General features: G+C 44.3%; 1 long non-coding RNA gene across 1 annotated transcript; it reads right to left on the bottom strand.

Moving 5' to 3' along the window:
* Positions 1–11,235: 11,235 nt before the first annotated feature.
* On the bottom strand, positions 11,236–15,783 carry LOC142475346 (uncharacterized). Its single transcript, XR_012790889.1, has 3 exons — positions 15,684–15,783; positions 12,812–12,931; positions 11,236–11,791 (listed from the first exon to the last, which is right to left on the bottom strand). It is a non-coding gene; the product is annotated as an uncharacterized LOC142475346 (long non-coding RNA).
* Positions 15,784–22,687: the final 6,904 nt, after the last annotated feature.

Below are 22,687 nucleotides of genomic sequence, written 5' to 3' on the forward strand. Positions count from 1 at the left end.
AAATAAAAAAGTTAAGCATTGCATTATTATTATTATAATTATTATTGACGATACATACAATGAACCTTGCTCCAAACCATGTGATACAAAGCAAATCCACCTCCCTCCCACAGCTGTGCTCCTTCTAGAGCTTCTACCACACAAGTTATTCATGTCAGTGAAACTGTACTGCAGTCCCGGTCTGCACACAATCTACTGAATCAATGACATCACACTGTGTCACACAATGTCATGCTAACGACAGGAAACAATCTTTGTATATATCTTTGTATATATAATAATAATAATAATGATAATAATAATAAAAAAAATAAGACAGGACAGACACTCCTACATTGCAATCAATAGAAAATAACTGGGACAGGCACTTCAAGGATGCATACGGTCCCGGATAAACTGTAGCTACCTATACACGTGTGCCTTGTCTCTAGACTCTGCATATATCTCTATTTATATACCACCCATTGTGTACTCAGCGCTTTACAAGAGAGACCAAAAAGTACAGGAAATTATTATACAATAAGTTCAACAAACAAAAACAGACAATAGGAAAGTAAATCCCTGTCCTGGGTAGTTTACAATCTAAGAGAAATGTAAGGAGACTTACAGAGAGACAACAGGTGGGGGAACAAGTGCAGTAGATGACAATGCTTGTCCTTAATGGTGGGTACTTGTAGTATAAAGCACTTCTTGGGAACAATAGTTAGTGACTGAATGAGTGACAGTAGCAACGAGTAAAAGCTATTGAAATGCTTCATTTAAGTTGTGAATTTTAAGGTTGATCTTAAATGTGGGTGGAAGAGGGTATGTTGGCATATACTGAGTGTGTGTGAGTTTCACAGGTAAATTGATGGGAAAGGGTTTCAGGCAAGAGAGCGAGTGCGCAGTAGAGGTGTAAGAAGTATAATGGAGACAGTTATTAGTAGAGCTTAGGAGACGAGGAAGGGCATAACAAGACCAAAGATGATATGTAGGAAGGAGCAGATGAATAGAGAATAGTGTTGGACTGGGTCCTCAACTATAAAAAAATGGGTAACGGGTACCCGGCCAAAATGAAAGGTTCTACCCGGTCGGGTACACGGTTTGGCACTTACCTTCCGGGTGGCGGTGACATCTAGGATCAGCAGCAGTCCTGTGACGGTGGCAGCATCTGTGGTGTCTTCAGCCGGCGGGGGAGCTGCAGGCTCACAGACACAGCTTACCTGCTTCGGTGCTGTGGAAGTGATTCCTGCAGCTCCCCCCGCCAGGTGAAGACACCTCTGATGCTGCCAACATCAGAGGACTACTGCTGCTGATCCTAGATGTCTTAGGAAAGGTAAGTATAAAAGATTATTTCCAGCTGCCCTGACATTACCCGACGCCGGGTATTACCCGGCCAAGTCCACTTCTCAGTGGCCGGTTTCGAGTAATGTCCGGGTAGCTGGAAATGTGTCGGGTAACGCCGGGTACTCGGTACACCACTAATAGAGAACCTTAACAAAAAGGTAAGGAGGAGAACTTTGTAGGTGATCTGAAACTTGATGGGAAGCAAGGAGAGGGATTTAAGGAGGAGGAGGAGATGAGCAGATACTGTTGTGGGAGAAAGGGAAATTATTCAAGCAGCAGAGTTTTGGATAGATTGCAAATGAGAAAGTTGTGAAGCAGGGAGCCCTGTTAGCAGTATGTTAACCCATACGATAAGGGCATGCATTGGCGTTTTAGCAGTAGATTGACAGAGAAAAGGGCAAATCTTGGAAATATTACAGAGAAAGAATCGACAAACTTTAGCCAGTGTCGTGAATGAAGATGGAAAGGGAAGAGTCAAATGTTACTCCTAGGCAATGTGCTTTCATGACAGGATGATGGTAGTACTGTTTACTGCGATGGAGAAAGGTGATATTAGGCCAGATTTAGGGGGAAATATGAGGAGCTCAGTTTTAGACATTAGGTTTAAGGCAGAAGAGTGTCATCCATGGAGGATATAGCCAGGAGGCGACCCGAAACTAGGAACTAAATTGCAGGAGTGACGGTAGGGTGGATAGGTGTGTGTATCATCTGCATAGAGATGATATCAAGGGACAAAATAGTTGATAAGGTCAACTAGTGATAGTATGTAGTGAGAGAGGTCCCAGAACAGAGTCCTGAGGTATACCAACAGACAAAACAACAGGAGACAAAGACACGTTAGCAACAGAGATGGAGAATGTGTGATGGAGAAGTATGATGAAAACCAGGATATAAGTTTGCTGCGGATACGAAGAAAGAGTTTAGAATATGAATGAGAAGAGTGATTGACAGTATCAAAAGCAGAAGAGAGATCAAGCAGGATTAGTAAGTAAAATGGACCTTGGGAATTTTCTTTATGTACATAATTGGTTACATTGGGAAAGGCAGATTGTGAAGGGCCCAGAGGAGCATGTGATTTAAGAATGTTGATCAAACGGGAGATCACAAGACGTTCTAGCAATTAGGAGGCAAATGGTAGGACGGATACAGGGCGATAGTTAGAAATTCACACAAGGTCAAGGTTATTTTTGAGAATAGGGGTGACCACTGCATGCTTAAAAGGAAGAGTTGAAAGAGCCAAAGGATATGGAGGAATTGAAGATGTGGGTGAGAGTGAGAATATAGGATTGAGAGGGCATGTGGTAGAGGGAGAAGAGAAGATCAGGTTCCAGCTTTGTGACAGGAGAAAAGGAGTCAAGAGTGCAATGAGATCTAGATAGAAAAAGAGAGAGGGGGAAGGGAGAGAACGAATCTACTTGTGGATGGCATCCACCTTGCCTCAAGTGAGCAAAGGCTTGAGGAGAAATAAAGGATGGATGTTAAGTGGGAGGAGAAAGTCAGTGGTGGGACTCAAATACATAGAAGACAGTGTGAATGAAATTGGAGTGTTGATGAGTGAGGAAAAAGTAGTGTTTGACCTTAAAAAAAGGAGCAGAGTTTTACAGAACAGGACAAAGGTTTAGTGTAGAAAATCAGACTGTGAGATTTCCTCCATAGGTGTTAAGAGCAGCAGTGTGATGTGATGAAGTGTGATGAGAGCGTGCTTGTGAATTAAACCAATGCATGGGTTAGGCTGCGTCTATAGTAAGCACGCAACAGAAGGCAAAGTTAGCGCATGCCTGTCGCTCCAGCAATCCCTGCACTGAGGTCCGAGGCGACGGGGAGGCCCTGCATCGCTCGCACGCACTGTGGACGACCAAGCGTGTGCCCATGATAATCACGGCCTTAGAGGGATGAGTGTGTCAGAGCCTAGAAGGGGCATATAGATGATGGAGGAGGAGGGAGGAGGAGATGATAGCATTGTAAGAGTTAACAAGATAGTTAGTTTAAGCAGAAAGTGAGGAGAGGTTAGAGATAAGGGTAGATGTCAGAGGAGAGAGTTCAATTAAGCTGAGGTATCGAGTAGGACAGGGGTGAGGGGAATGAGAGGTGGTGGATGATGAGAGCAGAAGAGGTCATGTACAAATAGACCTTGTTAGTCAGAGAGCAGTCATTCCAGAGGGCACGTGAGAAGTGAAGAGTAAAGTGAGACATGGAATGTGGATTACATTAGATGGGTTAATACGCTTAGCAGGGAGGTGGAGAGAGAGAGGCAAGAGGCAGAGAGTGGTGCAGGGGTTGAGGAAGAGATGTTGCATGTACCTTATCAGAACATTAAAGAACATCAATTCACACTGGTGCAGAGTTGATGATGAATCCAGTTCACCTCCAATTCAATTTTAACAGAAATGTTTCATTCTTCATTACTGAAAAAAAAGAAAAGTAAAAAACATTTCATTACTATTTTCAAAATGGATTGAATTCCCCCAACAATGACTATGTGTTACCAATATATCCCTCTCAGTCCCACTGCAGCATATACTGTACCAGTGTGAAAGTAGGAAGGTACACAGTACCGGTAAAACAATACGTGCCGGTACTATGCACCATATGAATTATAAGGGGATGTAAATCTCCCAGTCTCTCTCCATATCCGCAACAGAGCGGGCTCCGGTCAGTGGCATGGATGCCCATATATGGGTATGCTCATATTTGGGCATCCCATGTCACTGACCGGAGCCGGCTCTGAGTATAGGGATATATGCGGAGACGCAGAGGTGCAAGGAAATGGGAGGAGGCACGGTGAGAAACAGGGAGAGACCACAGGAAGATAGAGGGCAACAACTTCCACAAGGTACTTGTATGGGTAGAATTGTTTGTATTTTGTGCAGAGGGGGTAATTTCAGATAAAATACAATTCTCCACCCTCTACGAAACAATTCCACTTTGTTCAGTAAGCCAGAAAGTCTTGGTCCCATGTGGACTGAATTTAATGCAAATAAGGTCCTTAATACACAAGTAAAGAATAAAGTTACTTATTCTCTACTGTAAGAAGTGCCACATTGCCCACTATTTGGGTCCTGTGCCCAGATTGTGACCATGCATGGCAGAGGTGAGATTCCCCCAACTCCAATTTGCTACACTCTCCAAGAGAGATAATTGTGATCAGAGGTGGAACTAGGGGAGGGTGTGAGCAGGGTCACTGCCCAGGGAGTAACCTGACTGGGGGCACGGAAATCTCATTTAGTGCATATGTTGCGGCACTGCATTGATTGACCGGTCAATCTGCACTGCTGCCTGTCACAGTGACATCCTGATCGGGCACTGTGATCAGCTATAGCACTGACCCAGGTGAGATAGTTCAGCACTTTACAAGGAGGGAACAGATGTTGTGGGTGACAGATGCTGGAGGTAGGCCAAGACTGTTGGCCAGAGTAACGTGGAGACTTACTGCACTCTGCATGCCCATCCTCTCCCTGACATCAGGGGAAGGAAGTGGCCCTGGGGTGTGTGTAGGTATGCCAGATGTCAGTGTATGCATAAGTAAGTATGCCTGTGTAGTGGGAGGTGTAGGGGCGTTAAGCTGGAGGACTTAAAACAGGCACAAAAGCACATAGATACCTCTGATTATACCGCACCAAATGCTGATAATATCATGCTGTAGCTGCACTTTACAGAAGATGATGCAGATGTCATCATTGGTTGGTGGGTTCATTAAATCAATCCATCATATCATAACCACACTGTGCATATGATGTACTGAATCAGTAACACCAGGAAGACATCTCCATGTTAGGAGTAGAGTTGAAGTTAACAGAATATGTCCAGCACTGTGGTGTGTAGCCCATAAATAATAATTGTGCACATTACCAGAACAACATACTGTCAACTGCAAGATCATTTTGCTGCTTGTAGCGTATGCTCATCCTGTACAGTGTTGTAGTAGATCCGTCTCTTCAGTGTTCACTGCAACAAAAGTAAGACATTGCATTAATATTACAGACGTTTGGGGGCTGAAATCTCACTTCGCTGCGGACAATTTCCCTTTGCATAAGATTCTTGTGATTATGTCAATGATGATCAATAACTGCATCATAACACAGCCGCTCTATACAGAAGATGTACTTGCTCTCATTGGTCATTGAGGTAATACGTCACACAATGTACAGATATAGCAAGGATTATTTCTCCCACTTGTGCATTATGGCATTATGATGGGAAATGTTGTGAGATTCTGCATTATCAGCATCACTGAATCTTTTGGAAATTAAGTGATATTCTATGTTTTAATGCAATATTATGGGTGATCAGCCGGTAAAATAATAATAGCTTGCTGTATCTGTAGCCATGCTCTACCCATGATGTGCTGAACCAATGACTGCAGAGAGATTCAGAGTGCTAAACATGACTGGAACGCATCTCTGAATAATGGGCAGCAAAGCAGTGCAGAATAGGAGGTGAAAGTATTTAAAATGGAAGATCCTTAGCAGCTGTGTGGAGAGTAGACAGTACAGACTGACCAAGTAAATGGTAAAAGGAGTAACTTCAACATTACTTGGCTTTGTTCTCCACATTGAAGCTTTCCTCCTCTTTAAATCACTAATACTGATGCCATGTGTAACCTGTACTGAGAGTTATATAATCTACTGGCCTAGATGAAACCATATGATGCAAACAGGATCCATCCCACTCCAGATTCATAGAATTGAACCACCTCAACCTTTCATAACAATCACATAGAACTGCAGCTGTGCGCTACTGCACATGTTCTTGTTATGAATGGTAGTAGATGTGGTCCTTGGGTCTTTACTTCATACTGTAGCCACCCTCTACTCATGATGTATTGAATCAACGAAAACTTGCATGGTTCAGATCACAGGAAGGGGTAGAGTAGAGATGAAAATATTCAATGTGAAACCCGTAGCAGCCGGATTGTGTGGAGTCAATAAAACGACAAATACTAAATGGTAAATGAGAAATATACACATTGCTTATCTGTCTCTGTGTAGTAATTTTCCTTCTCTTCAACTGTCCTTCAAATTTTCTCTTTTGCAAGAAAAGGAACACATGGCTTCAATATTCACTTCTGTTCTGCAGTCATCCCTCCTGAAATAAAAGTTAAGCATTGCATTGTTATTATGATAATACATACAATAAACCTTGCTCCAAACCATTTGATGCAAAGCAAATCCACCTCCCACCCACAGCTGTGCTCCTTCTAGAACATGCATGTCAAACTCCAGTCCTCGAGGGTCCCAAACAGGCCAGGTTTTCAGTAGGGATATCCTGAAAACCTGGCCTGTTTGCTGCCCTCGAGGACTGGAGTTTGACATCCTTGTTCTTGAGCTTCTACCACGCAAGTCATCCATGTGAGTGACACTGTACTGCAGTCCTGGTCTGCACACAATCTACTGAATCAATGACATCACACTGTAAAGGCAATCTACAAGATGTATTAGTTGTCCACACTTCCGAAATGTTACTTTTATGTCCAAATCACTTATTCCCATGACCTGATATTTGTATTTGTTATTTATAGGATTGTCACAAAGAGTTGATGAGGTCACCAAATGATAGTATGTAGAGAGAAAGAGAGATCTCAGAACAGAGCCCTGATGTATACCCACAAACAGATCAATAGAAGACGAAGACATGTTAGCAACAGAGATGGAGAATGTGTGACAGGAAAGTTATGATGAAAACCAGGATAGAACTGTGTTACGGATACCAAGAGAGAGTTTAGAATATGAAGGAGGAGAGTGATTGAGAGCATCAAACGCAGCAGATAGATCAAGTAGGATTAGTAGGGAAAAGTGACCTTGGGAATTTGCTTTAAGCACAGTCTGTAGAACGAGCTGTACGAAAGGCAGGTTGTAAAGGATCCAGGAGGGCATGTGATTTAAGAATGTTGACATTCTAGCAATTAGGAGACAAACAGCAGGAGGGATACAGGGCGGTAGTTAGTAAGGCACATAGGGTGTAGGTTGTTTCTGAGAAAAGGGTGACCACTACAGGCTTAAAGTAAGAGGGTAAAGAGCCAGAGAATAGGGAGGAATTGAAGATGTGGGTGAGAGTGGGGACTAAGAGATGCAGTAAGGTGTGAGGGGATACGATCTAGAGGGCATGTGGTAGAGGGAGAAGAGAAGATGATTAGCTTCCAGCTCTGTAAGAGAAGAAAAGGAGTCAAATGCAGAAGGAGAATTAGGTAGAAGGAGAGAAGGGGGAAGGGACAGAAGGAATCTCCTTGTGGGTGGCATCCACCTTGCCTCTGAAGTAGTCAAATGCTTGAGGAGAAGTGAAGGAAGGATGGCAAGTGTGAGGAGAAGGTTAGTGGAGGGAGTCAAATACAGGGAAAAAAAGACAGCGTAAATTAAATTTGAGTGTTGATGAATGTGAAAAAAAAGTAGTGTGGTTTGGCCCCAGAGAGCAGCTTTATACAGGACTGGAGACATTTTTACTGTAGAAAAATCAAATATCAATTGTGTGATTTCCTTCATAGGCATTAAGAACAGCGAGTGGAAGTGTGATGAACATGTTTGGGAATTTAGCCAAGGGTGTGGGCTAGAGGGACAAGTGTGTCAGAGCCTAGAGGGGGCATATAGATAGGAGGATAGCATTGTAAGAGTTAATAAGATTGTTAGTTTAAGCGGAAAGAGAGAGAGAGCAGAGAGGTTAGAGTAGATGTCAGAGGAGAGTTTAATTAAGCAGAGGCAAATCAGTGGGACAGGTAAGATGGGGTGAGGGGAATGACTGATTGTGAATGATGAGAGCAGAAGAGGTCATGTACAACTAGAGCCTTGTTAGTCAGAGAACGGACATTCCAGATGGCATAGGAGAAGGGAAGAGAAAAGTAAGGAAAGGAATGTGGATTACATTAGATAGGTTAACACTCTTAGCAGGGAGGCAGAGGCAGGGAGGCCCGATGTGTATATGAGCAGGTTCAAGATTATAAGAGATATCCCACACATCAGCAAACATAGAAGGAGACACAGAGATAGGTGTAGAGAGAGACAGAGATAGCTCTATGTAGAGAGAGAGGGACGTAGAGAGAATGAGACAGATAGGCGCAGAGAGAGGGGGCGCAGAGAGAGGAGGCGCCAAAAGAGGGGGCGCAGAGAGAGGGGGCACAGAGAATAGGATATTAAAGAGTGCTTTTCATTGAGCAGTGCAGAAATAGCTGCAATAGAGGTCTGTACAAATGGTGCAGTGTGTAGACACATGCAAAGGTAGGGGAAGGAAAGAGGAGAACATGTGGATAAAAGCAGGAGTGTGGAAGTTAGAGAAATTAGAAAAGTTTAACAGAGGAGTGAGGAAACAGCAAGCAGAAAGAACAAGAGAGAGGTTACATTGGGATGACGTTCTGTGGTAAAGAGAAAATGCTAGGAGAGAGCTTTCAAATATTAGAGGACATGAATTGAGGGAGCAAATGTATAAATCAAAACCTGAGGGGGAGGTATAGCACGAAAGCTTGCAGATTATAGTCTTAATGTTGCGTGTACCTGTCAGGGTATTCAAGAAGTTAAATTCTCACAAGTGCAGAGTTCATGATGAAATGCTGAATCTAGTCCCCCTCCAATTTAATTTTAATATAACTTTTCCATTCTTCATTACTGCAAAAAGCAAACAAAACAAAACCACATTGCATTACTATTTTCAAAATGGATTGAATGGCATATTCAACAGTGACTGTGTGATGCCAATATTCCCCACTCACTCGTAGTGAAGCACATATTGTACTAGTGTTGAAAGTAGGCCGGTAGAGTCAGGTACGCAGTACTGATAAAACAATAAGTGCCCGTCGTAAGTACCAGCTCCGCAACAGTGCGGGCATCACATTAGTGACGTGGATGAACATATATGGATAAGCCCATATTAAGGCATCACGTGACCAGAGCCGTCACTGACTGGGTATACGTAAAGACGCAGGGAGATGCAAGGAAAGGGAGGGAGAGAGACAGGGAGAAGATGTGAAACGGAGGAAGGCACGGATGGAGGGAGTTCTTCCGAGCTTCTGCGGGCCTCTCTCTTTCACTGGTGCATGCCGGGAGCTGGTCCCAACATCCACAAAGTGTGTGTGTATTATTGGTTGTATTTTATGGGGGTAGGAGGGTAGTGTGTATATTGTGTGTGTGGGAGTATTATATTGTGTGTAGAGGTGCAGAGGAGAGTACTAGATTGTGTATCTTGTGTAAGGGTGTTGTGTATATTGTGTTTGGAGCTATAATATTATTGGGGAGATTAGTATTGAGGAGGTATTATAGTGTGTATTGTGGGGAGTATTAGTGTGTGTATTGTTTGTGGGTGACAGATGCTGGGGGTATGCAGCAATCCCTGCACTGAGGTCCGAGGCGGCTCTGCATCGCTCGCACGCACTGTGGATGACCAAGCATGTGCCCATGATAATCATGGCCTTAGAGGGATGAGTGTGTCAGAGCCTAGAAGGGGTATATATATAATGGAGGAGGGTGGAGGAAGTAGGAGGAGGGAGGAGGAGATGATAGCATTGTAAAAGTTAACAAGATAGTTAGTTTAAGCAGAAAGTGAGGAGAGGTTAGAGATAAGGGTAGATGTCAGAGGAGAGAGTTCAATTAAGCTGAGGTATCGAGTAGGACAGGGGTGAGGGGAATGAGAGGTGGTGGATGAGAGCAGAAGAGGTCATGTACAAATAGACCTTGTTAGTCAGAGAGCAGTCATTCCAGAGGGCACGTGAGAAGTGAAGAGTAAAGTGAGACATGGAATGTGGATTACATTAGATGGGTTAATACGCTTAGCAGGGAGGTGGAGAGAGAGAGGCAAGAGGCAGAGAGTGGTGCAGGGGTTGAGGAAGAGATGTTGCATGTACCTTATCAGAACATTAAAGAACATCAATTCACACTGGTGCAGAGTTGATGATGAATCCAGTTCACCTCCAATTCAATTTTAACAGAAATGTTTCATTCTTCATTACTGAAAAAAAAGAAAAGTAAAAAACATTTCATTACTATTTTCAAAATGGATTGAATTCCCCCAACAATGACTATGTGTTACCAATATATCCCTCTCAGTCCCACTGCAGCATATACTGTACCAGTGTGAAAGTAGGAAGGTACACAGTACCGGTAAAACAATACGTGCCGGTACTATGCACCATATGAATTATAAGGGGATGTAAATCTCCCAGTCTCTCTCCATATCCGCAACAGAGCGGGCTCCGGTCAGTGGCATGGATGCCCATATATGGGTATGCTCATATTTGGGCATCCCATGTCACTGACCGGAGCCGGCTCTGAGTATAGGGATATATGCGGAGACGCAGAGGTGCAAGGAAATGGGAGGAGGCACGGTGAGAAACAGGGAGAGACCACAGGAAGATAGAGGGCAACAACTTCCACAAGGTACTTGTATGGGTATAATTGTTTGTATTTTGTGCAGAGGGGGTAATTTCAGATAAAATACAATTCTCCACCCTCTACGAAACAATTCCACTTTGTTCAGTAAGCCAGAAAGTCTTGGTCCCATGTGGACTGAATTTAATGCAAATAAGGTCCTTAATACACAAGTAAAGAATAAAGTTACTTATTCTCTACTGTAAGAAGTGCCACATTGCCCACTATTTGGGTCCTGTGCCCAGATTGTGACCATGCATGGCAGAGGTGAGATTCCCCCAACTCCAATTTGCTACACTCTCCAAGAGAGATAATTGTGATCAGAGGTGGAACTAGGGGAGGGTGTGAGCAGGGTCACTGCCCAGGGAGTAACCTGACTGGGGGCACGGAAATCTCATTTAGTGCATATGTTGCGGCACTGCATTGATTGACCGGTCAATCTGCACTGCTGCCTGTCACAGTGACATCCTGATCGGGCACTGTGATCAGCTATAGCACTGACCCAGGTGAGATAGTTCAGCACTTTACAAGGAGGGAACAGATGTTGTGGGTGACAGATGCTGGAGGTAGGCCAAGACTGTTGGCCAGAGTAACGTGGAGACTTACTGCACTCTGCATGCCCATCCTCTCCCTGACATCAGGGGAAGGAAGTGGCCCTGGGGTGTGTGTAGGTATGCCAGATGTCAGTGTATGCATAAGTAAGTATGCCTGTGTAGTGGGAGGTGTAGGGGCGTTAAGCTGGAGGACTTAAAACAGGCACAAAAGCACATAGATACCTCTGATTATACCGCACCAAATGCTGATAATATCATGCTGTAGCTGCACTTTACAGAAGATGATGCAGATGTCATCATTGGTTGGTGGGTTCATTAAATCAATCCATCATATCATAACCACACTGTGCATATGATGTACTGAATCAGTAACACCAGGAAGACATCTCCATGTTAGGAGTAGAGTTGAAGTTAACAGAATATGTCCAGCACTGTGGTGTGTAGCCCATAAATAATAATTGTGCACATTACCAGAACAACATACTGTCAACTGCAAGATCATTTTGCTGCTTGTAGCGTATGCTCATCCTGTACAGTGTTGTAGTAGATCCGTCTCTTCAGTGTTCACTGCAACAAAAGTAAGACATTGCATTAATATTACAGACGTTTGGGGGCTGAAATCTCACTTCGCTGCGGACAATTTCCCTTTGCATAAGATTCTTGTGATTATGTCAATGATGATCAATAACTGCATCATAACACAGCCGCTCTATACAGAAGATGTACTTGCTCTCAATGGTCATGGAGGTAATACGTCACACAATGTACAGATATAGCAAGGATTATTTCTCCCACTGGTGCATTATGGCATTATGATGGGAAATGTTGTGAGATTCTGCATTATCAGCATCACTGAATCTTTTGGAAATTAAGTGATATTCTATGTTTTAATGCAATATTATGGATGATCAGCCGGTAAAATAATAATAGCTTGCTGTATCTGTAGCCATGCTCTACCCATGATGTGCTGAACCAATGACTGCAGAGAGATTCAGAGTGGTAAACATGACTGGAACGCATCTCTGAATAATGGGCAGCAAAGCAGTGCAGAATAGGAGGTGAAAGTATTTAAAATGGAAGATCCTTAGCAGCTGTGTGGGGAGTAGACAGTACAGACTGACCAAGTAAATGGTAAAAGGAGTAACTTCAACATTACTTGGCTTTGTTCTCCACATTGAAGCTTTCCTCCTCTTTAAATCACTAATACTGATGCCATGTGTAACCTGTACTGAGAGTTATATAATCTACTGGCCTAGATGAAACCATATGATGCAAACAGGATCCATCCCACTCCAGATTCATAGAATTGAACCACCTCAACCTTTCATAACAATCACATAGAACTGCAGCTGTGCGCTACTGCACATGTTCTTGTTATGAATGGTAGTAGATGTGGTCCTTGGGTCTTTACTTCATACTGTAGCCACACTCTACTCATGATGTATTGAATCAACGAAAACTTGCATTGTTCAGATCACAGGAAGGGGTAGAGTAGAGATGAAAATATTCAATGTGAAACCCGTAGCAGCCGGATTGTGTGGAGTCAATAAAACGACAAATACTAAATGGTAAATGAGAAATATACACATTGCTTATCTGTCTCTGTGTAGTAATTTTCCTTCTCTTCAACTGTCCTTCAAATTTTCTCTTTTGCAAGAAAAGGAACACATGGCTTCAATATTCACTTCTGTTCTGCAGTCATCCCTCCTGAAATAAAAGTTAAGCATTGCATTATTATGATAATACATACAATAAACCTTGCTCCAAACCATTTGATGCAAAGCAAATCCACCTCCCACCCACAGCTGTGCTCCTTCTAGAGCATGCATGTCAAACTCCAGTCCTCGAGGGTCCCAAACAGGCCAGGTTTTCAGTAGGGATATCCTGAAAACCTGGCCTGTTTGCTGCCCTCGAGGACTGGAGTTTGACATCCTTGTTCTTGAGCTTCTACCACGCAAGTCATCCATGTGAGTGACACTGTACTGCAGTCCTGGTCTGCACACAATCTACTGAATCAATGACATCACACTGTAAAGGCAATCTACAAGATGTATTAGTTGTCCACACTTCCGAAATGTTACTTTTACTGCTGCGGCCAAGTTTATTCGAGCATTTGCCCGTTCTTGGCCGCAGCAGTAGCCTGGCGCGCGCCCGAGAGTGACGGGCGCGCGCCGAAGCAGCGGAAGAGCGCCCTCCGATCGGGGTGCTCTCCCTACCGCTGCCGGGTCCGCCGGGTCCCCCGGAACCCCCTGCCGCTGTCCCGCGATCGCGGGACACCAGGGCTCCCTCGGGGAGCCCCTGGACGCGCGTGCAGGGGGCGCACGCTCCCGAAGACGCGTGACCGCGCGTCTATGACGCGCGGCACGCCGAGGGGCAGCCACTAGCAAGCCGGGAAATCTCCCGGCTTGCGGTACCGGCCACACTTTAATAAAGTGTGTCGGTAGTGTATGTCCAAATCACTTATTCCCATGACCTGATATTTGTATTTGTTATTTATAGGATTGTCACAAAGAGTTGATGAGGTCACCAAATGATAGTATGTAGAGAGAAAGAGAGATCTCAGAACAGAGCCCTGATGTATACCCACAGACAGATCAATAGAAGACGAAGACATGTTAGCAACAGAGATGGAGAATGTGTGACAGGAAAGTTATGATGAAAACCAGGATAGAACTGTGTTACGGATACCAAGAGAGAGTTTAGAATATGAAGGAGGAGAGTGATTGAGAGCATCAAACGCAGCAGATAGATCAAGTAGGATTAGTAGGGAAAAGTGACCTTGGGAATTTGCTTTAAGCACAGTCTGTAGAACGAGCTGTACGAAAGGCAGGTTGTAAAGGATCCAGGAGGGCATGTGATTTAAGAATGTTGACATTCTAGCAATTAGGAGACAAACAGCAGGAGGGATACAGGGCGGTAGTTAGTAAGGCACATAGGGTGTAGGTTGTTTCTGAGAAAAGGGTGACCACTACAGGCTTAAAGTAAGAGGGTAAAGAGCCAGAGAATAGGGAGGAATTGAAGATGTGGGTGAGAGTGGGGACTAAGAGATGCAGTAAGGTGTGAGGGGATACGATCTAGAGGGCATGTGGTAGAGGGAGAAGAGAAGATGATTAGCTTCCAGCTCTGTAAGAGAAGAAAAGGAGTCAAATGCAGAAGGAGAATTAGGTAGAAGGAGAGAAGGGGGAAGGGACAGAAGGAATCTCCTTGTGGGTGGCATCCACCTTGCCTCTGAAGTAGTCAAATGCTTGAGAAGTGAAGGAAGGATGGCAAGTGTGAGGAGAAGGTTAGTGGAGGGAGTCAAATACAGGGAAAAAAAGACAGCGTAAATTAAATTTGAGTGTTGATGAATGTGAAAAAAAAGTAGTGTGGTTTGGCCCCAGAGAGCAGCTTTATACAGGACTGGAGACATTTTTACTGTAGAAAAATCAAATATCAATTGTGTGATTTCCTTCATAGGCATTAAGAACAGCGAGTGGAAGTGTGATGAACATGTTTGGGAATTTAGCCAAGGGTGTGGGCTAGAGGGACAAGTGTGTCAGAGCCTAGAGGGGGCATATAGATAGGAGGATAGCATTGTAAGAGTTAATAAGATTGTTAGTTTAAGCGGAAAGAGAGAGAGAGCAGAGAGGTTAGAGTAGATGTCAGAGGAGAGTTTAATTAAGCAGAGGCAAATCAGTGGGACAGGTAAGATGGGGTGAGGGGAATGACTGATTGTGAATGATGAGAGCAGAAGAGGTCATGTACAACTAGAGCCTTGTTAGTCAGAGAACGGACATTCCAGATGGCATAGGAGAAGGGAAGAGAAAAGTAAGGAAAGGAATGTGGATTACATTAGATAGGTTAACACTCTTAGCAGGGAGGCAGAGGCAGGGAGGCCCGATGTGTATATGAGCAGGTTCAAGATTATAAGAGATATCCCACACATCAGCAAACATAGAAGGAGACACAGAGATAGGTGTAGAGAGAGACAGAGATAGCTCTATGTAGAGAGAGAGGGACGTAGAGAGAATGAGACAGATAGGCGCAGAGAGAGGGGGCGCAGAGAGAGGAGGCGCCAAAAGAGGGGGCGCAGAGAGAGGGGGCACAGAGAATAGGATATTAAAGAGTGCTTTTCATTGAGCAGTGCAGAAATAGCTGCAATAGAGGTCTGTACAAATGGTGCAGTGTGTAGACACATGCAAAGGTAGGGGAAGGAAAGAGGAGAACATGTGGATAAAAGCAGGAGTGTGGAAGTTAGAGAAATTAGAAAAGTTTAACAGAGGAGTGAGGAAACAGCAAGCAGAAAGAACAAGAGAGGTTACATTGGGATGACGTTCTGTGGTAAAGAGAAAATGCTAGGAGAGAGCTTTCAAATATTAGAGGACATGAATTGAGGGAGCAAATGTATAAATCAAAACCTGAGGGGGAGGTATAGCACGAAAGCTTGCACAGCAGATTATAGTCTTAATGTTGCGTGTACCTGTCAGGGTATTCAAGAAGTTAAATTCTCACAAGTGCAGAGTTCATGATGAAATGCTGAATCTAGTCCCCCTCCAATTTAATTTTAATATAACTTTTCCATTCTTCATTACTGCAAAAAGCAAACAAAACAAAACCACATTGCATTACTATTTTCAAAATGGATTGAATGGCATATTCAACAGTGACTGTGTGATGCCAATATTCCCCACTCACTCGTAGTGAAGCACATATTGTACTAGTGTTGAAAGTAGGCCGGTAGAGTCAGGTACGCAGTACTGATAAAACAATAAGTGCCCGTCGTAAGTACCAGCTCCGCAACAGTGCGGGCATCACATTAGTGACGTGGATGAACATATATGGATAAGCCCATATTAAGGCATCACGTGACCAGAGCCGTCACTGACTGGGTATACGTAAAGACGCAGGGAGATGCAAGGAAAGGGAGGGAGAGAGACAGGGAGAAGATGTGAAACGGAGGAAGGCACGGATGGAGGGAGTTCTTCCGAGCTTCTGCGGGCCTCTCTCTTTCACTGGTGCATGCCGGGAGCTGGTCCCAACATCCACAAAGTGTGTGTGTATTATTGGTTGTATTTTATGGGGGTAGGAGGGTAGTGTGTATATTGTGTGTGTGGGAGTATTATATTGTGTGTAGAGGTGCAGAGGAGAGTACTAGATTGTGTATCTTGTGTAAGGGTGTTGTGTATATTGTGTTTGGAGCTATAATATTATTGGGGAGATTAGTATTGAGGAGGTATTATAGTGTGTATTGTGGGGAGTATTAGTGTGTGTATTGTTTGTGGGTGACAGATGCTGGGGGTATGCAGCAATCCCTGCACTGAGGTCCGAGGCGGCTCTGCATCGCTCGCACGCACTGTGGACGACCAAGCATGTGCCCATGATAATCATGGCCTTAGAGGGATGAGTGTGTCAGAGCCTAGAAGGGGTATATATATAATGGAGGAGGGAGGAGGAAGGAGGAGGAGGGAGGAGGAGATGATAGCTTTGTAAAAGTTAACAAGATAGTTAGTTTAAGCAGAAAGTGAGGAGAGGTTAGAGATAAGGGTAGATGTCAGAGGAGAGAGTTCAATTAAGCTGAGGTATCGAGTAGGACAGGGGTGAGGGGAATGAGAGGTGGTGGATGAGAGCAGAAGAGGTCATGTACAAATAGACCTTGTTAGTCAGAGAGCAGTCATTCCAGAGGGCACGTGAGAAGTGAAGAGTAAAGTGAGACATGGAATGTGGATTACATTAGATGGGTTAATACGCTTAGCAGGGAGGTGGAGAGAGAGAGGCAAGAGGCAGAGAGTGGTGCAGGGGTTGAGGAAGAGATGTTGCATGTACCTTATCAGAACATTAAAGAACATCAATTCACACTGGTGCAGAGTTGATGATGAATCCAGTTCACCTCCAATTCAATTTTAACAGAAATGTTTCATTCTTCATTACTGAAAAAAAAGAAAAGTAAAAAACATTTCATTACTATTTTCAAAATGGATTGAATTCCCCCAACAATGACTATGTGTTACCAATATATCCCTCTCAGTCCCACTGCAGCATATACTGTACCAGTGTGAAAGTAGGAAGGTACACAGTACCGGTAAAACAATACGTGCCGGTACTATGCACCATATGAATTATAAGGGGATGTAAATCTCCCAGTCTCTCTCCATATCCGCAACAGAGCGGGCTCCGGTCAGTGGCATGGATGCCCATATATGGGTATGCTCATATTTGGGCATCCCATGTCACTGACCGGAGCCGGCTCTGAGTATAGGGGTATATGCGGAGACGCAGAGGTGCAAGGAAATGGGAGGAGGCACGGTGAGAAACAGGGAGAGACCACAGGAAGATAGAGGGCAACAACTTCCACAAGGTACTTGTATGGGTATAATTGTTTGTATTTTGTGCAGAGGGGGTAATTTCAGATAAAATACAATTCTCCACCCTCTACGAAACAATTCCACTTTGTTCAGTAAGCCAGAAAGTCTTGGTCCCATGTGGACTGAATTTAATGCAAATAAGGTCCTTAATACACAAGTAAAGAATAAAGTTACTTATTCTCTACTGTAAGAAGTGCCACATTGCCCACTATTTGGGTCCTGTGCCCAGATTGTGACCATGCATGGCAGAGGTGAGATTCCCCCAACTCCAATTTGCTACACTCTCCAAGAGAGATAATTGTGATCAGAGGTGGAACTAGGGGAGGGTGTGAGCAGGGTCACTGCCCAGGGAGTAACCTGACTGGGGGCACGGAAATCTCATTTAGTGCATATGTTGCGGCACTGCATTGATTGACCGGTCAATCTGCACTGCTGCCTGTCACAGTGACATCCTGATCGGGCACTGTGATCAGCTATAGCACTGACCCAGGTGAGATAGTTCAGCACTTTACAAGGAGGGAACAGATGTTGTGGGTGACAGATGCTGGAGGTAGGCCAAGACTGTTGGCCAGAGTAACGTGGAGACTTACTGCACTCTGCATGCCCATCCTCTCCCTGACATCAGGGGAAGGAAGTGGCCCTGGGGTGTGTGTAGGTATGCCAGATGTCAGTGTATGCATAAGTAAGTATGCCTGTGTAGTGGGAGGTGTAGGGGCGTTAAGCTGGAGGACTTAAAACAGGCACAAAAGCACATAGATACCTCTGATTATACCGCACCAAATGCTGATAATATCATGCTGTAGCTGCACTTTACAGAAGATGATGCAGATGTCATCATTGGTTGGTGGGTTCATTAAATCAATCCATCATATCATAACCACACTGTGCATATGATGTACTGAATCAGTAACACCAGGAAGACATCTCCATGTTAGGAGTAGAGTTGAAGTTAACAGAATATGTCCAGCACTGTGGTGTGTAGCCCATAAATAATAATTGTGCACATTACCAGAACAACATACTGTCAACTGCAAGATCATTTTGCTGCTTGTAGCGTATGCTCATCCTGTACAGTGTTGTAGTAGATCCGTCTCTTCAGTGTTCACTGCAACAAAAGTAAGACATTGCATTAAGATTACAGACGTTTGGGGGCTGAAATCTCACTTCGCTGCGGACAATTTCCCTTTGCATAAGATTCTTGTGATTATGTCAATGATGATCAATAACTGCATCATAACACAGCCGCTCTATACAGAAGATGTACTTGCTCTCAATGGTCATGGAGGTAATACGTCACACAATGTACAGATATAGCAAGGATTATTTCTCCCACTGGTGCATTATGGCATTATGATGGGAAATGTTGTGAGATTCTGCATTATCAGCATCACTGAATCTTTTGGAAATTAAGTGATATTCTATGTTTTAATGCAATATTATGGATGATCAGCCGGTAAAATAATAATAGCTTGCTGTATCTGTAGCCATGCTCTACCCATGATGTGCTGAACCAATGACTGCAGAGAGATTCAGAGTGGTAAACATGACTGGAACGCATCTCTGAATAATGGGCAGCAAAGCAGTGCAGAATAGGAGGTGAAAGTATTTAAAATGGAAGATCCTTAGCAGCTGTTTGGGGAGTAGACAGTACAGACTGACCAAGTAAATGGTAAAAGGAATAACTTCAACATTACTTGGCTTTGTTCTCCACATTGAAGCTTTCCTCCTCTTTAAATCACTAATACTGATGCCATGTGTAACCTGTACTGAGAGTTATATAATCTACTGGCCTAGATGAAACCATATGATGCAAACAGGATCCATCCCACTCCAGATTCATAGAATTGAACCACCTCAATCTTTCATAACAATCACATAGAACTGCAGCTGTGCGCTACTGCACATGTTCTTGTTATGAATGGTAGTAGATGTGGTCCTTGGGTCTTTACTTCATACTGTAGCCACCCTCTACTCATGATGTATTGAATCAACGAAAACTTGCATGGTTCAGATCACAGGAAGGGGTAGAGTAGAGATGAAAATATTCAATGTGAAACCCGTAGCAGCCGGATTGTGTGGAGTCAATAAAACGACAAATACTAAATGGTAAATGAGAAATATACACATTGCTTATCTGTCTCTGTGTAGTAATTTTCCTTCTCTTCAACTGTCCTTCAAATTTTCTCTTTTGCAAGAAAAGGAACACATGGCTTCAATATTCACTTCTGTTCTGCAGTCATCCCTCCTGAAATAAAAGTTAAGCATTGCATTGTTATTATGATAATACATACAATAAACCTTGCTCCAAACCATTTGATGCAAAGCAAATCCACCTCCCACCCACAGCTGTGCTCCTTCTAGAGCATGCATGTCAAACTCCAGTCCTCGAGGGTCCCAAACAGGCCAGGTTTTCAGTAGGGATATCCTGAAAACCTGGCCTGTTTGCTGCCCTCGAGGACTGGAGTTTGACATCCTTGTTCTTGAGCTTCTACCACACAAGTCATCCATGTGAGTGACACTGTACTGCAGTCCTGGTCTGCACACAATCTACTGAATCAATGACATCACACTGTAAAGGCAATCTACAAGATGTATTAGTTGTCCACACTTCCGAAATGTTACTTTTATGTCCAAATCACTTATTCCCATGACCTGATATTTGTATTTGTTATTTATAGGATTGTCACAAAGAGTTGATGAGGTCACCAAATGATAGTATGTAGAGAGAAAGAGAGATCTCAGAACAGAGCCCTGATGTATACCCACAGACAGATCAATAGAAGACGAAGACATGTTAGCAACAGAGATGGAGAATGTGTGACAGGAAAGTTATGATGAAAACCAGGATAGAACTGTGTTACGGATACCAAGAGAGAGTTTAGAATATGAAGGAGGAGAGTGATTGAGAGCATCAAACGCAGCAGATAGATCAAGTAGGATTAGTAGGGAAAAGTGACCTTGGGAATTTGCTTTAAGCACAGTCTGTAGAACGAGCTGTACGAAAGGCAGGTTGTAAAGGATCCAGGAGGGCATGTGATTTAAGAATGTTGACATTCTAGCAATTAGGAGACAAACAGCAGGAGGGATATAGGGCGGTAGTTAGTAAGGCACATAGGGTGTAGGTTGTTTCTGAGAAAAGGGTGACCACTACAGGCTTAAAGTAAGAGGGTAAAGAGCCAGAGAATAGGGAGGACTTGAAGATGTGGGTGAGAGTGGGGACTAAGAGATGCAGTAAGGTGTGAGGGGATACGATCTAGAGGGCATGTGGTAGAGGGAGAAGAGAAGATGATTAGCTTCCAGCTCTGTAAGAGAAGAAAAGGAGTCAAATGCAGAAGGAGAATTAGGTAGAAGGAGAGAAGGGGGAAGGGACAGAAGGAATCTCCTTGTGGGTGGCATCCACCTTGCCTCTGAAGTAGTCAAATGCTTGAGGAGAAGTGAAGGAAGGATGGCAAGTGTGAGAAGAAGGTTAGTGGAGGGAGTCAAATACAGGGGAAAAAAGACAGCGTAAATTAAATTTGTGTGTTGATGAATGTGGAAAAAAAAGTAGTGTGGTTTGGCCCCAGAGAGCAGCTTTATACAGGACTGGAGACATTTTTACTGTAGAAAAATCAAACATCAAGTGTGAGATTTCCTTCATAGGCATTAAGAACAGTGAGTGGAAGTGTGATGAACATGTTTGGGAATTTAGCCAAGGGTGTGGGTTAGAGGGACGTGTGTGTCAGAGCTTGAAGGGGCATATAGAGGATAGCATTGTAAGAGTTAATAAGATTGTCAGTTTAAGCAGAAAGAGAGAGAGAGAGCAGAGAGGTTAGAGTAGATGTCAGAGGAGAGTTTAATTAAGCAGAGGAAAATCAGTGGGACAGGTAAGATGGGGTGAGGGGAATGACTGATTGTGAATGATGAGAGCAGAAGAGGTCATGTACAACTAGAGCCTTGTTAGTCAGAGAACGGACATTCCAGAGGGCATAGGAGAAGGGAAGAGAAAAGTAAGGAAAGGAATGTGGATTACATTAGATAGGTTAACACTCTTAGCAGGGAGGCAGAGGCAGGGAGACCCGATGTGTATATGAGCAGGTTCAAGATTATAAGAGATATCCCACACATCAGCAAACATAGAAGGAGACACAGAGATAGGTGTAGAGAGAGACAGAGATAGCTCTATGTAGAGAGAGAGGGACGTAGAGAGAATGAGACAGATGGGCGCAGAGAGAGAGGGGGCGCAGAGAGAGAGGGGGCGCAGAGAGAGAGGGGGCGCAGAGAGAGAGGGGGCGCAGAGAGAGAGGGGGCGCAGAGAGAGAGGGGGCGCAGAGAGAGAGGGGGCGCAGAGAGAGAGGGGGCGCAGAGAGAGAGGGGGCGCAGAGAATAGGATGTACATGAGTGCTTTTCATTGAGCAGTGCAGAAATAGCTGCAATAGAGGTCTGTACAAATGGTGCAGTGTGTAGACACATGCAAAGGTAGGGGAAGGAAAGAGGAGAACATGTGGATAAAAGCAGGAGTGTGGAAGTTAGAGAAATTAGAAAAGTTTAACAGAAAAGTGAGGAAACAGCAAGCAGAGAGAACAAGAGAGAGGTTACATTGGGATGACGTTCTGTGGTAGAGAGAAAATGCTAGGAGAGAGCTTTCAAATATTAGAGGACATGACTTGAGGGAGCAAATGTATAAATCAAAACCTGAGGGGGAGGTATAGCACGAAAGCTTGCACAGCAGATTATAGTCTTAAAGTTGCGTGTACTGCTGCGGCACAGTTTATTCGAGCATTTGCCCGTTCTGTGCCGCAGCAGTAGCCTGGCGCGCGCCCGAGTGTGACGGGCGCACGCCGGAGCAGCGGAAGAGCGCCCTCCGATCGGGGCGCTCTCCCTACCGCTGCCGGGTCCGCCGGGTCCCCCGGAACCCCCTGCCGCTGTCCCGCGATCGCGGGACACCAGGGCTCCCTCGGGGAGCCCCTGGACACGCGTGCAGGGGGCGCACGCTCCCGATGACGCGTGACCGCGCGTCTATGACGCGCGGCACGCCGAGGGGCGGCCACTAGCAAGCCGGGAGATTTCCCGGCTTGCGGTACCGACCACACTTCAATAAAGTGTGTCGGTAGTGTACCTCTCAGGGCATTCAAGAAGGTAAATT

Source organism: Ascaphus truei, unplaced genomic scaffold (assembly GCF_040206685.1).
Source record: "Ascaphus truei isolate aAscTru1 unplaced genomic scaffold, aAscTru1.hap1 HAP1_SCAFFOLD_1181, whole genome shotgun sequence".
NCBI lineage: Eukaryota > Metazoa > Chordata > Amphibia > Anura > Ascaphidae > Ascaphus > Ascaphus truei.